Source organism: Hemitrygon akajei, unplaced genomic scaffold, assembly GCF_048418815.1.
Source record: "Hemitrygon akajei unplaced genomic scaffold, sHemAka1.3 Scf000041, whole genome shotgun sequence".
NCBI lineage: Eukaryota > Metazoa > Chordata > Chondrichthyes > Myliobatiformes > Dasyatidae > Hemitrygon > Hemitrygon akajei.
The window spans coordinates 8,712,187-8,724,867 of NW_027331927.1; positions in this window are offsets into that span (position 1 = coordinate 8,712,187).

Genomic DNA, 12,681 nt, shown 5'->3' on the forward strand with positions numbered 1-12,681 from the left:
TTTCAGTCAAACACCATGTTTCCTCCATAATCTATCCACTTGCCGATATGTGGAACCAGGATAACAACTGAGCGCTCTGAAATACGCATGCGTTTTGTGATGATATATTTCACTCGCTGTTTACCCCGTACGGGTGAAATGTGTCCTTCATCAAATATGTAATTTGTAGCGGTCACCTCAGCTGTAATTCACCCCGATGGAGGGTCTATAGTCAGATCCTGCCCGTTTGATTTTAATAAACTCCCTTACATCTGACAGCGTTTTACTCTGGGTTGGTCCAGTTAGGAAGAATCCTCTCCCTTTTCTCCATTCTCTCCGTTGTTTCTGATTCATCCTTTTCAGTGACGCTCACGGTGTTTTACTCCCAATATCTCTCACGTTGTCCTCGCTCACTCCTTCCCCCACGGCGGTGAGGGGAACGTTATCAGACTGAAACATAGCGGAGGTGTGTGTGTGTGTGTGTGTGTGTGTGTGTGTGTGTGTGTGTGTGTGTGTGTGTGTGTGTGTGTGTGTGTGTGTGTGTGTGTGTGTGTGTGTGTGTGTGTGTGTTCTGAACAGAATCTAATCTCATTGCAGACGAGTGAGTTTCACCGTGAGGGAGACATAATCGGGCTGGAACATGGCGTGTGTGCGTTCTTTTCCTTCTTTTTCAATCCCACCTCCATCTCCGACCTGATCCCTCGTTGTCCCCGCATATCTCCGGCTTTATCTCTGTTCACATCCCGAGGCCCTGTCACAGTCTGTTTCTTTCCCTCTGCTTCTCTCTGTTCTGTGTTTCTCTCTGACCACACCTTACGTCGACCTGAGCAAAATAAATCTCATTGCAGGAACATATATTTATATTGATAATCAATGTACGCTGAAATTTTATCAGCTTCCAGAGCCGCGGGGAAAAAAAGTTATTTGTTTATTTGTTTCTCTCTCGAACTAACTGAGCTCTACCTGGAAGTTTTATCGATGTATGAAAAATAGAAGAATGATACTGGAAATCCGAATTAAAATTACTTTAAGAGATGTTGTACCGCTTTCTGACGGAACATTACTCACTCTGTTGCATTTCCAGTTCCGTCTCACTGATGTCTGTCCTGCCACCGATCAGCGTTACACAACACCGGTGATTCTCCTGGCCCGGGGTTGACGGAAGTAAGAGTCGACACGACAGATATCTTTTCGAGCGCACAATTGATTTATGCGCCTCGCGTCAGTTATGACCAACTCAACGCTTTATCATAAATAATGTTTCCAGTGATACGTAAGGATTGCGTCCCATCTCCTGCCACCGTGAACACAAAAGCAGCGTTCAATCCCAAGTGACTTCATTCTAGTCTTGTCCAATTTAACTCCCAGTCAGATTGAGTGTTTTAAAGACTACAACATAAATGCCTGGCAAGATTAAATGACAAGAGCTTCGCATTCCGGAGTTGGTAATGACCCGGGGTTAATTTTGCCTCGTGAAGGCAGCGCAGTTTCCAATGTTGTTGACTGTTGTCCAAGTCTAATCGCAAACTGGAGAACATCTGCAGACGCTGGAAATCAAAGTAATACCCACACAATCCTAAGGAGCTCAGCAAGCCGGGCAGAATCTATGCAAAAGAGTAAACAGTCAATGTTCCGGGCCGATACACTTCATCAGGGAGATCCAATTTAATAGGATCGGACGTTTCTACTATAATTATATGTACAAGACGATGGGCGGCATTGATCTTGTGGATAACCCGTGGCTTTTTCCCCGGGACAAAATGGCTAATACGCGGGGTATACTTTTAAGGTGCTTGGAAATTGGTACCGAGGGAATGTCAGAGTTCAGTTTTCACACAGACAGTGTTGGGTGCGTGGAATACACTGCCGGCGGCGGTGATGGAAGCGAATACAATAGGGTCTTTAAGAGCATCTTAGACAGGTACATGGAACTTTGAGGTCTATCCAACAGGGAAATCCAAGGCAGTTTCTAGAGTGGGTTTCATGGTGGGCACAACATTGTGGGCCGAAGGGCCTGTAATGGGCTGTAGGTTTCTATGTTCTATGTTTTTTAATTGTAGTGTCGGCGACAGATGTCCGACACCCAGACATGCCTCTTACAACTGCAGGTAATTGTGCTGAGCACTATGCACTGGGTTGTCTGCGGCCCCGTGTCGTTCTGATAAATTGCCATTAGTAAACCCTTGACATGCCATCCTGCTAATCGCCCTTAAGTATTGCAAAATAGTCACTGATTATCACAACCTGGTTTCGGAACTGGTAAAATAAGAGAATTGCAGGGAGTACAGGTTGGTACACACCCTTCCTGATCGAAAAGTGCTTTATGACAGGTTTCATTCTTTACATTGTCGCCAGTGACAAATCATATTGTCGTATAGAGAGTAGAATAGCATAGGTCTTCGTGTGTTGTGGCGGAATGTATAAGTCCTTCGAGATTTTTGTTTATCGCCCACCGAGAGAGAGGTGCCTGCGAAAGCAACAAGACTACGACATACTCAGGCAAAACGGGGGAAGCAAACAGGCCAATCTTTGTTTTAATGATGAAGAAGGAAATATTATACACCCAGCCTGAGCGGAATGAAGTTGTCGAGTAGCGTTAGTATTAGGCAGAGTTATACACTGTGTGCGGTTCAACTCCTGTAAAGTCTGAAGCTCGGATCCGAGTAGTTCAGGAGTTGCAGGGGGTTTGATGGCTGTGGTGACATGAGGGGTTACGTTTGGCAGTTTAAATCGCTCATTCTGATATTCCCTCAAAATCCCTTCTGCCACTTTGTCCTTTGCACCATAATAGATGTGTTCAGTTACAGAAAGAGTTTCTGTTCTGTTAGTCACGGAAAGGAGCTTCTGGTGATCGCTCGGCTGAGATATTTCAGTGTATCGGACGGTGCAGTGTAAATGCATCAGAGGTCGGCCTGTCAGGATAAGCTGTCGTTGGTTAACATCTTAGTCCAAGTGTATTTCCAATTCTGTGTACGGCAGCACAGAGTTGTTCTGCCAGTCTACTCTATCATGTGTCAGGGAAACGGGACATGAAGTCAGTTATATGGTCTCCTGATATTTGCCTGCACCTGGTTCCCTCTCCAAAATCACTATGTTGACGGATTGCCCCACACGGACAGCCGAACACGGTCCCCTTTAACCACGTCCCCATGGTAATGGAATATCCATCATTATCGTTTCCCCCTCCATTCCTCTGGGGAATTCAAACGCGCTTTGTACTTCAGGCCAAGTGGGTTCCACACACCACTTTTCAGAACATCTCAACATTTCCAGACAAGGAGTTATAAATTTCACAAATTTGTCCCATAGCCCGGACTTCGTACGGGGTCTATAGCCCAATTACTGCGGTGGTGCCAATCATAATTTTTTGGATAACATATAACAGGATCGACTTCTGAATTCTCTTCTTCCTTATTTCTCCCCGTTTCCTGTTCCAATACGCAAAATATTGAAATGTCCTTTTTTTTGAGACCCCTCGACAGTTCAGAAGCGACCTTAAAACTGGGCTCATCTTTCCTTGCATAGATCTTTGTCTTGCTGTTTGTCCCCCTCCTGCTCCTCTGCTTCGTTTGACTGAGAGGGGTCGGGGTGTTTGATTCTGTCGAATCGCTTCTGCTGAAATGAAAACTTTGTCCAGACCTGATTCCGGCCTGGTCACAGGCTGTCTAGGTGAGGATATAAACATTGAGACGCCTCCACTTTCTTTTGTTTGGATATTGTTTGATCAGTCAGTCTATTTTTTTGTTGTTGTTTCGGAGTTTGGTGTCTCTTAGATGCCTCCAGCACTTATTCAACTCAAGTCCAGTTTACTGTCATTTAACTACGCACACGCACACCGACAAACGAGACAACGTTTCGCCGACCCAGGGTGTGAAGCACAGCAGCGCACACAGAACACACACAACACACAACCACTTATCAAAGCAAGGACAACATCCTCCAATGAGACAGGCACCAATAAAAAAAGTTAAGAGCATAAGTCAAAGCACGTTTTTATATAATCATCCCACGTCGGATCTCTGTCTCCGCTACCAGTTTCTTGTTGAAAACATTTGATATACTTTAACTAAAAAGATCCCCATAGAGCCACCGTCCTTTGATCCAACCACACAAGCCACTAGTAAAAGGAATCACATGGCTAGTGTACCCACTTTCCAACCAGACCTCATCAGCCGGGAGACACCAACGGATCTCCCAGTGGTCACTTTATTCGTTCAACATTCGGATGCTTCTTTCTCGTTTTCTTCTTTATCTTTACAGATAAAATTCTCCCCGCATTACACTCATCAACATTACTATCATTACTTATCATCTTCCTTCAATCTACTTACCTTGTTTTCATCTTTATCTTTACAGGGAATTCTCTCCACTCCTCCGCATTCCTGATCAACGTTACTGTACTACTTCCCATCCTACTTCAATCTGCTTACCTGGTCCTGCAAAGGGAAGACAGTCAGTCCCAGGCACAAGCGCGAAAGAAATTTCGTTACATTCCTCTCTTCAAATCTTATTTATATCTATTGGTTTTATTTACTAATCGGAGAATATCTTGGGTGGGACTAGGATCCGGATCCGGATCTCCTTATTTCAGACAATACTTCACATAATACTGCCGTCTTTCCTACTTGGTTCCTCCGATCCCATCCTTTCTACCCGGTCATGGGCCAGGATCAGGGAGGCTCACAGCGAAACACCCAACGGGTGGCGAACTCGAAATTGCCTCTGCGAGTCTCAGTCATTCCATCGTTCCACCCCGTTTTGTTGGGATCCTCCTGGTCTACAGCAATTTGTCAGAGATATTTCAAAATGAAGTTCGGTACCAGATTTCAATAGGAGAATATTTTATTTTAGCATGATATCACAGAGAGTCCACATGTGTGGAACTCTGAGGTACAAGTAAAAGGCTTGCCTTTAGATCTAGTAGCAGGGAACCGTGCGAAACCGTAGAACAATAGAATGCGGTAATAATATTGTTTTCTTGATTTGTGGTTCATCCGTTTCCACCCATCTGACTTGTGCGGCCGCGTTATCGTTCCAAGCCGCATTGGTGAGGAGAGGATATTCTTAAGTGGAAAACGCAGAAGACTTCAATTTCACAAACTAAAGCAACAACAGGTAAAACACCGGGATAATGAACGATACAAAGTCCTGCACCGCTTGATTCAGAGAACATGTAAGGAAGCGAAAGAGAATTGGATGAATGAACAGTGCGGTGAAATGGAGCAGTATGAACGAAGTCATGATTATAGAGGCCTTCACCAACTGGCAAAGGATATGAGGAAATGAAGGAGGACTGTGCCATCAGCTGGGTGTATGGAAGACGGTAGTGGTAATCCATGCCATGATAAAGAAGAGATCATGGACAGATGAGTTGAGTACATCTCGGAAATATTTGAAGATAGCAGGATTGAGGATTTACCACAATCAAATCAAATGACTAATCAGCAGAAAAACTATTGATGTCAGAGATGGAAAGTGCGATTTGGAGTCTGAAAGTCAGAAAGGCGGCCGGTAAAGATAAGATTTCCACTCAAATTCTGAAATCACTTGGCCCGAAGGGAAAAACGAACCTTTCAGCGATACTAAACAACAGTTATATGACAGGAAATCTTCTGGAGGACATTCTCAAATCGGTATTTATCGCCTTACCAAAAAAGCCAAGGACGATAAAATGTAACGAACACAGGGCGATGAGCATAATGTCCCGTTGCGTCAAGTTACTGTTGAAAATAGTGTTCGGCAGAATGAAAGGTACAATCAGCGGTGAAACTGAAGAAACACAGTTTGGTTTTCGTAAAGGCTCAGGAACAAGGGAAGGAATATTTGCGATGAGAAACTTCATGGACAGATGCACTGAGGCAAAAAAGACCATCTACTTATGCTTTATTGACTATGAAAATGCTTTTAATAAAGAAAGACATGAGAAAGTAACAGAGATGCTGAACAAGTACGATCTGGGATGGGACCATTTGCAAATAATAAGGAAATTGTATTGGAAACAGAAAGCGGCGGTCAGGGCAGAAAATGGGCTATCACCATGGGCATGTATTAAACCAGGCGAAAGGCTCTCCGGATTTGTTCAACCTCTTCGGAGAATGGATATTTCGGGAATGCGACCATCAGGAGACAGGTATTCCAATGGGAGGCCGGAAGGTGGAAAACTTCAGGTATGCGGACGACACCGCGTTGTTAGCTGACAGTGAAAGAGAACTGCAAATTATGCTGAATAAAGTGAATGAGAAAGGCCTTGAATACGGACTAAAAATCAACCGTAAGAAAACAAAATCGATGGTGGGAAGCAAAACAAACACTAAGGCTCATTCATGATGGTATCATTGCAAGTCAATGGACAAGACATTGAACAGGTGCGAAAGTTTGATTACCTTGGCAGTTTTCTGACAGATAACGGGAGATGTGAGGTTGAGATCAGAAGGAGAATAGTTATGGCTAAAACCCAGTTCATGAAGCTAAATGAACTACTATGCAATCGGAAGGTAGACATCCAAAAGTAGAATCCGCTTCGTCGAGTGTTACGGGTGGTCAGTGCTGAGGTGAGGATCAGAAACATAGATCCTGAGGAATGATGACATGAAACGAATTCATGCTTTTGAAATGTGCTGCTGTCGACGAATGTTGTAGATCAGCTGGGTGGAGAAAGTTTCAAATGAGAGGGTTTTGTCCGAAGCTGGTAGACCACTGATATTGCTGGAGAAGATTATGAAGGTAAAAGTTGCTTATTGTGGACACGTTACGCAGAGCTATAACATCTTGTCGGACTTGCTATTGTCGTGGTTTCTCTTGCCCCGCAAATGACTAGGAGACGCAGAAGATTCTTCAAGAAGGGTTAAACTTTAATTTGCAAATCAAAGCTGAGACAGTCATTTAGCTAGTCGCTGATTGCCCACCGATCCTCGGACAAAGCATTTTTTATAGCAATCTCCTGGTCCAGTTGCATTAGCATATGTAATCGATCTATAGTTGCGTATTACACGTACCTCACGTACATCATGTCCCTATTGTTTCTATCAATTGACTTAATCATGTTCTAATCTACATCTCTTAGCTACCTCTCATTAACATACCATTGTCTTCTACTACATTTTTAAGATTTCAGTCTCCTACCAAATTGGGTACATGTATAGCAAATAGTAGTCCTAGGATTATGTGACTTAATTATGTTCTAATCTATATCTCTTAGCTACTTCTCTATATCTCTTAGCTACTTCTCATTAACACATCATTGTCTTCTACATTTTTAGGATACATGCATAGCAAATAGTAAGCTCTTTCTGTAGCTACCTCTCATTAACACACCATTGTCTTTTACATTCTTAAGATACATGCATAGCAAATAGCAAGTTTCAAAACTGACTTCATAGTTTTGGTAAATTTATACTTTTATACTCCAATATATCCCCCCTTTGAGACCCAGAGGGTCTCACACAGAGAAAGAAGACTAAGAGTTTGCGCACAAAAGCCCCAATAAACTCAAGCACTTATTCTCAAATCTCGGCTTAAATTAAATTTTCTGCGCCAAGACCTCAAAGTATTCTCTCCCTGTTACCCTGGGCCGCTGAGCCAAAAACCTGTCCCTATGTATCTGAGACAGGGAAAAAGACTCAGCAGCCCTTACAATCTACTCCCACACTGTCGTTTTGCTTCTGTTCATCCTGCAGGTGTTGTAGGCTGTAACGATACATTTTCGGTGTTTCTTTCTCCACTAAGCTTGCTTCAGTAATTGCTACGAGCATCGGAAATTGTTTGGTTGCAGCACCCACTACAAGAGATTTGAGACAAGGAAGAAAACAGCACAGCAGAAGCGCACAGCTGAACAATATAATACTAACAGTTATTGCTATTTTAGTCAGCCATGCTCCCCATCCTCCGAATCTACTTTCTAACCAATCAAAGAACTGATGTCCGAACCCTGCATTCTGTTTGACCTCCGTCCGCAGATTCTTTAACTTATTCATTGCTCTGGTGAAAGACCCTTCTGGGCTAGTATTGTTCGGTATGAAAGTACAGCATTGTTCTCCAAACATTACACACACACCCCCTTTCTCTGCCAAAAGCCAATCCAGTACCTATCTGTTTTGCCACGCCATCCTGCTAGTTGCATCCAGCTGTTGCCCTAAGGCCTCCAGTGCATCATCGGTGTAGTTGATGAATCTCTGCTGATTATAGTATATATAGTTTATCCATTCAACATTTTTGCTCACTCCTATCACAGGTATGATAGCTTCCCAGCCTGCAGCAATCTCATTTCGTGCCTTGAATTCGTTAGGTATACCTCTGGGCTGCCCTATACTGTCAAACCGGATTGTCGGATCCGGGTCATATTTTCTCTGCTGCCGTAGCAGAGTCCGCTGCTCAGGGAAGTTAGCATTGGATTGTACTTCAGGGGACATTATAACTTCCTGAAGCAGCATGACACGCGTACATGTTCCTGCCCACCTGAGGGGGAGCGTAGATCTCAGACCTCCTTCCTGCCCACACAGCCACCAAGTGTCTGCTAATGGGATAGTCTGAGACTCCATTGCACTCCATTGTACCTGGGGTTACATCCCATGTCTGAGTGCAGTTGCCTCGGAAATGGCCAACTGGGTGAGTGCCCACCCGCATGAAACATTCATAATGCAGATGGTCCTGCATTATAAGCTGTGGCAGTGTAGGTGTCTGGCTTCTTTTGTTTATAGCCCAGGGTCTGCTATAATTACAGTGATAGGCAAGCTTGTTTTGGTCAAACTGCGAGGACTCCTGATATAGCATACACCAATATGGGCACATGGGTGCATTGTTCATACAGTTTTGATAGCAGGAATCTGTTTTAACGCAAACCCTCATGAAACAAGCCCTACCCGGACCTGGACACTGTCGTTCGCATTGTTCCCTGTGCTCTCTTCGCCACCGCTTGCAAGTGGAGGAGTTATAAGGCATGAGAACTACATGCTGAGTGGGGGTTTCCCTTGAGCACAGGTAACAATTCTGTCTCTTCATCATTCCTGCCGTGTAAGCTGCCCATTGATACCACTGATTAGTATGTGTCTTTAACCATGGCGAGGAGGTAAGTGTTGTGCTCCTCTTACTTCTTTTCTGCAGGTTACCAGTCCCATTCCATATCTGCCCCACTAATGGTACCCAAGTCTGCACTACTAGAGTATGTGGGTGTTTTGTCCCCAGGGGCACAACTGGTCGTTCCCAGCTCATCCCCATTATCTGGAGAAGCCCTATTATCCACCACCACATCCTGAGGGTCTTGAGGCCCATCCTCAGAATCAAAAATTTCCCTTACCAATTGATCAAACTCCTGTGGTGCAGTGTCAGCTTCTTGTTCCCCCTGTCTGTCTCCTGCTAATTGCTCTTCCGCATCACTTACCTCGGACACTTCACCTGATTGCCCTTGCAGGACTGCCCTCGTGCAATGGTTCAGGTGGTACCAGGTGGAACGTCCTTCTACCTGAACTGCGGTGGGTGATGCCTTAGTTACCGTAAAGGGTCCCTCCCTTCTTGGCTTGTTCCACTTTCTCCAAAAAACTCGCAGGTAAACCTGGTCTCCTGGTTTAATCCGTCCTTCCCCTTGTACGGTCTCCGGCTCTTTCTGTTTTTCCTGGACATAAATAGACCTGTGTATCATAGTTAGCTGCTGCATGTATTGTTTCAATTCTATTTCCAATTGTTCCAAGCTAGGTCCCTTATACGGCCCTCTCCACTGGGGCACTGGCATGGGCCTCCCAGTGAGCATCTCATGCGGTGTCAGGCATGTTATTCGATTAGTTTGCATGCGGTAACTCATCAATGCTAACGGTAAAGCATCGACCCAATTAAGTTTAGTATCTGCACAAATTTTGTTTAGTTTGGCTTTCAGGGTTCCATTAATTCTCTCTACCATGCCCTGCGACTGAGGGTGGTATACACATTCAAACCTTTGCTTTATCCTGAGCGCCTGTAGTACCAGTTTGACCACTTTCTGGATAAAAGCTGAACCGTTGTCTGAACTAACTTCTGTAGGTATTCCAAACCTTGGGATCACTTCATTTGTCAGAAATTTTACCACTGTCTTTGCCGCTTGATCTCTTGAAGGTACCGCCTCCACCCATCTGCTAAATCTATCAATTACTACCAGCATGTATCTTTTCCCTCTCACTGTCTTTATAATGTCTACGTAATCGATCACTAAATGTTTAAATGGTCCTTCAGGTACAGGAATGTGACCTATTGGGGTTGTAATTCCCTTCCGAACATTATATTGTGCGCATACCTCGCACTGTGACGAAACAAAGTCCACTGAAGCCTGTAAATAAGGTGACCAAAAATCATCCTTCTTTATTTTCCTTCTCACTTCCCCCCTTGCACAATGGTCCATCCCATGCGCTTCTGAAATCAGAATCGTCAGTAGAGGGGTGGGCGCTACCAACAAACTGTCTTCCGTGCTCCACAAACCTTCCGGGTTCTGCTTGGCCCCCTTTTTCTCCACATTGTCTGTTCTGCCAAAGTTGCCTTACCTTGTATTTCAATTAGGTCCTCTACGTCAGGTTCTGGAGTTAGGCTTACCTGGGGGGCAATGACAGCTGACGTACATCCAGACGCTTTTCTAGCTGCCTCGTCTGCAGCTTGATTTCCCTTTGTTATTACATCGTTTCCCTTTTTATGTGCCTGGCATTTTACTATAGCCAATGCTTTAGGTTTCATTATGGCTTTTATTAAGTCTAGAATTTGCTGACAATGTTGTATGGGATCTCCGCTACTTTTTTAAAAAACCTTTCTGCTTCCACACTGCCCCGAACAAATGGCATACTTCGTGAGCATATGCTGAATCAGTATAGATGTCTACTTTCTCACCTTCCATCATTTCACATGCAGCTGTCAGGGCTTTGAGTTCTGCTAGTTGGGCGAAACACGGTTGGGGACAGGACTCCATCCTAATAATCTTATAGCTCGACTGATCCTGCTGCACCACTGAGAATCCTGCGTGATTTCCATCATAATCCGTATAATAAGAGCCATCTACGAACAGAACCTTTTTATCTATCTCCTCTAGTGGTTCTGACCGTAAATCTGCTCTCAATCTGGCAAATGCCATCGTCTTCCCTACACAATCATGGGGTTCTCCTTCATAGTCTAAAGGGACAAAATCGGCTATATTACTGGTAGTGCATCTCTGTATAGTTATGTCAGGAAATGTCAATAGCATCTGATACGCTGCTATCCTGGCTGGCGTCAGCACAAATTTCCCTTTTTCCAGCAATTCTGCTACTTTGTGGTGTGTGTACAGAGTTACAGGATAGCCCAGGGTTACCGATGATGCTTTTTCATATGCATAGTACAGCGCCGCCAATCCCTGATAACAGGGTGGGTACCCCTGAGCCACCTCATCTAGTCTCATACTGTAGTATGCTATCGGCTGCTTTGCTTTTCCTGTGCCTGTCTCTTGTGTTAGAACCGCTGTAACATAACCCTCCTGTCGATTGGATACATACAAATAAAAAACCTTCTCGTAGTCAGGCAAAGCTAATGCTGGTGCTGACTGCAGTTCCTGCTTAATAGTATTGAAAGCTATCTCCGCCTCTCCATTCCACTGTAAGCCGTTCTTCAAATTTGTATGTCCTGCTTCTTTCATTATCTTTCTTAAAGGTGCCACAATCTCAGCATATTCTCCTATCCAATCTGAGCTATACCCTGCCATTCCCAAAAATGTCATCATCTGCCCTACAGTCTGGGGTTTTGGGACCTTAGCTATCGCCTCAATCTGATCTGGTGCTATCGCCTTCACTCCCTTGGATATTACCCTGCCTAAGTACTCCACTTGCTGTGTGCAGAATTGCAGTTTCTTTTTGGATACTTTATGTCCTCCGTGCGCTAGCTTCTCTAACAGAGTTATAGTGTCCTGCTTACACTGTTCCTCGCTGTGGGAGCAAATCAACAGGTCATCCACATATTGTAACAATGTACTTTCCAATGGCATGCCCTCTAGGTCTGCCTTCAATACCTGATTAAAAATGTGTGGTGAATGTTTAAATCCTTGCGGCATTCTGGTCTAGGTATACTGAGCACCTCTGTAGGTAAATGCAAACAAATACTGACACTGGTCGGCCAGAGGAATGCTGAAGAAAGCCGAACACAAATCAACATTGAAAAGTAACTTGCTTCTGGTGGAACATTAGTCAAAAGCGTGTGTGGGTTGGGGACTACCGCTGGCCAGTCCTCTACCACATTGTTTACCGCTCGCAAATCATGCACCAATCTCCACTTAGATTTATCTGCTTTTAAGACCGCAACAACGGGGTATTGCATGGACTGTTTGTTCTTTTAAGCACTCCTATTTCAAGCAACCCCTGCACTGTCGACGCTATTCCCTCTTCCGCTTCTGGTCTTAGTGGGTATTGTGGTCTCCTGGGTGGAATTGCTCCTTTTTTCAGCCTTATTTCCACCGGACTAGCTGTTTTTATTTTCCCTACGTCCGTGTCATGTTGTGACCACAGAATAGACGGCAACTCATCTAACCTTTTATCTTTCTGCTGGTCTCTTTCCTTTCCCAGCACGGGCATGTGTGATTGGGGAGTTATTTCGACCTCCCTCACTGTCCCTACCATATCTACACTTACCATTATTTGAATACAATTATTGTCTTCTGATATCCACACCTCTGGCGTGATTTTCCTCCACATTGTTACGGTTTCAGCACTCTTAACTAAAGGTCCTAAG